We start from the raw sequence: 3,090 nt of genomic DNA on the forward strand, positions 1-3,090 counted from the left end.
ACGAGTTGGCTAGCAGAAGCAGCCGCCGTGGACCACGGACGGAAGTGGTGATAGACTTGAGCTTTCCCTTGTTGGCGGTAGGTAGACCAGGTAGGTTCGTCTGCGGGAGGAGGGATGTTGGGAGGGGGTGGGGGGCCCTTTCCGCGCAGCCCGCTGTAGGGTAGTGGGTAGGTACTGCTGCAAGGCAAGCGACAACAGAGGGCCACCAGCCAGCAGCTAAGAGCCCAGGACTGGAGTGGGGAGTGAGCACCTGTCGGGGCTGGGATCTGGGATTGCTCGGAACGCTGAAGCACAGACAGGGCAGGACAGAAGCTCTGCGCAAGCGCATCCGCGGCATCCACGGCAGGTGTCTCTGGGCCCCCCAGCACCTCCCCTCGGGCAGGGCGTGGGCCACAGCGACCAATCAACAGTGCACGCCACCTTGAAACGCTATCCTGGGGCAGGTGCTTTCGACGACGGATCTGGTCTGTGCTTCAGCTTAGCGTGCCACCAACACGGCTGGCGACGTCACCCAATCGCACTATTTTGCGGGGTAACCACACGTAACTCCAGCGTTGGGAAAGCACCAAGAAGCCCACCTGGGGCCTGCACCGTCAGTCTCTCGAGAGAGCGACAACGAATCTCCACCACCTTCTTTGGGGTTCCACCCAGCAGGTTGTCCCACGATTGGTCCTCTCTGCGTTGAGATGCATCTGTGCCGACCACTTCCTCTTACCATGTTGCAGTCGGACCCCTGGCAATGCACCATCATGAACTCAACCCAAGCGTGACGCACAAGCAAGCCTCCATCCACCATCTGAGGCGGACCCATTTTCGCTTGAAGTTGCATTGATGCGCGTCGAGTCAAGGTGACAGGCAACAACAAAGCCAGTCAGAAGTTTTGGTAGGCTATGCGCTGTATCACTCTCAATGCGTGGACACGGTCGCTCGTCTGCCGTCTTCTAACAGCTTGCAACCCCCCTGTTCCATACTTCCGATTCGACCATGCTGTTCATTCGTTATCAACTTGTCAGTCGATGGTCCATCGTATCGAGGAATGATTCGAGCACATCAGTTATCTAGCAAGCCTAGGTGGTTCGGCCCCAGAACGGCCGAGGCAAGTCACATTCCGAATCCCCGCCTCTAAGGTCTTCAAATCCCCATCATTTTTTCTGTCGACGAAACAAGAAACATGGAGCGGCCATCGTTCTTTGTACAACTGACACGTATTAAGGCCCAGGTGGTACCGCTACCCCCCATCATCACCAGGTGTCGAGCACCGTTGCCAAGTACCACTGAACTCTCTTTGCCAGTCTTCCACCCAGCTGCGCCGCATGCAGAAAACAAAAACACCGTATCTGCCAAAGAATCCACCCGTCGCGACTCGTACGCTGCAGCTATCGGCGCTGAATTGGCCTGCAGGCGCCCCCTCAGCCCAGTCCATGCGCACTGCATATGCATATCTTCCAGTCGCTTAGATCTCTCCCAACGTCGTATCCTTTCACCATTCTCATTGTCTGGGCTGTCGACCCTCACAGCGCGCTCGCTTCATAGGCAACTACGAAGGAAAATAACCCGTACGCAGCATTGCCTTGCAGGTAGCTTGGTAGTACCTCTCAACCTTTCTGGCGGCTTCGGCGAACAATCCTTGTGGAGGTCCCCCTTCCCAGGAAGTCACGGCAGCCTCAACCGAACTGTAGTCTCCATCCGCCTGCATCACCTCAAGCTCAGACAGACCCCGCGGCACCCACCCTTCCACCTCCGTGCAGACACTTCCAGTGGATTTACTGTAATTTCCAACGTCAAGCCCTTGACTATCATCAGCTTCTGACTCGTCAGACCAACACATGGAGATGACAAGCGTCCTAGGACGCACCTATCTCGTCTTTACCCCGCACACAGACGGAGCATATCTCTACGCACAAATAGCACTACCTCCGTCAGCTGCTCCCTGCTAGCTCCCTGTCTGCACCAACTCTACAAGCCCCATAGCCAAGATCTCCAAGCGTGCGGCTTATGCCACTGCCAAGCTGCACGATCTACTCTAAGAACAGAAGGGACTTTGCAAGCAAATGGGCCACGTGACGATACAGGGTCCTGGACATGCAGTGATGCAGGGATTGTGATTCGAACTAGGTGATTGTGGTACACGATCCAGGAAATTAGCGGGCCCTCACATCAGGACGACCGAGAGGAGCTCATTCAGCCAGCTCGCGTGGAATGAGTCGACTCGAGAGGAGCCATGTTCCGTGCATCTCAGGTGCATACAGGATTCGCTATCCTTGTTGAGGTAGACTCGATTGCTTATTAAAAGACGAGCTGTGAAAACAGAAGCCGTGAGTGTGGATCAAGTTGCTTCCTGAGATCATTGATTGACCTTTCAACGCCCCGATGCAAGGTGGCACTGGCAAGGCGGAGCGTGACCTGTACACTTCATCTTGTTACCACAAACGAGCAAGACGGTCCGACAACCAACTTCATTAAACGGGTGCTTGGTTGACCTATGGGTAGCGACGCAAGAGAATCGATAGCGAAATACATGATAGGCCAGGCCATCCATCTCGATGTTATATGAAATCCACAGTTGCCGATTGGGAAAACAGCAACGCAAACGCGAATCCGTGTCTTGCATGCGCCGTGGCTATCTTGCTACCGTCTGTCTGCAGGGTAGTCTTGCTGTTTATACTGCTGCTGGCTGTATAGCTGCGGTGGCATGAACCCACCGTTTTGTTGCTGCGTCGGCATCATCTGGAATCCTCCGCTTTGCTGGTAATCTTTTTGCTCCTTGCTTGCCCCCAGAAACGGGAAGAACTTGTAAGGATGCACAACTGACACGAGTCCAATGGAGAGGAGTATCATGGCGCCGTCGAGACCCAGGAAGAGGGGCTCGTTGCGCAAGACTTCAAAGGAAATGTATGGGATTTGTTCAGTGATCCTGCACAAGAGGAAGGATGATTAGCATGAATGGAGTGGTCTTGATGCTTCGGGCCAAGGCTCACCTGTACGCGCAACGATGATGATGGCGATGTAAGCCACGACGAGGCAATACACAAGATGCGCACCCTCTTGGCTTCCTTCTCGTGCGTGCCGCGACGTCGCTATGCCGAGCTG

The sequence above is a fragment of the Verticillium alfalfae genome, genomic scaffold (genome assembly GCF_000150825.1).
Source record: "Verticillium alfalfae VaMs.102 supercont1.5 genomic scaffold, whole genome shotgun sequence".
In the NCBI taxonomy this organism is placed as follows: domain Eukaryota; kingdom Fungi; phylum Ascomycota; class Sordariomycetes; order Glomerellales; family Plectosphaerellaceae; genus Verticillium; species Verticillium alfalfae.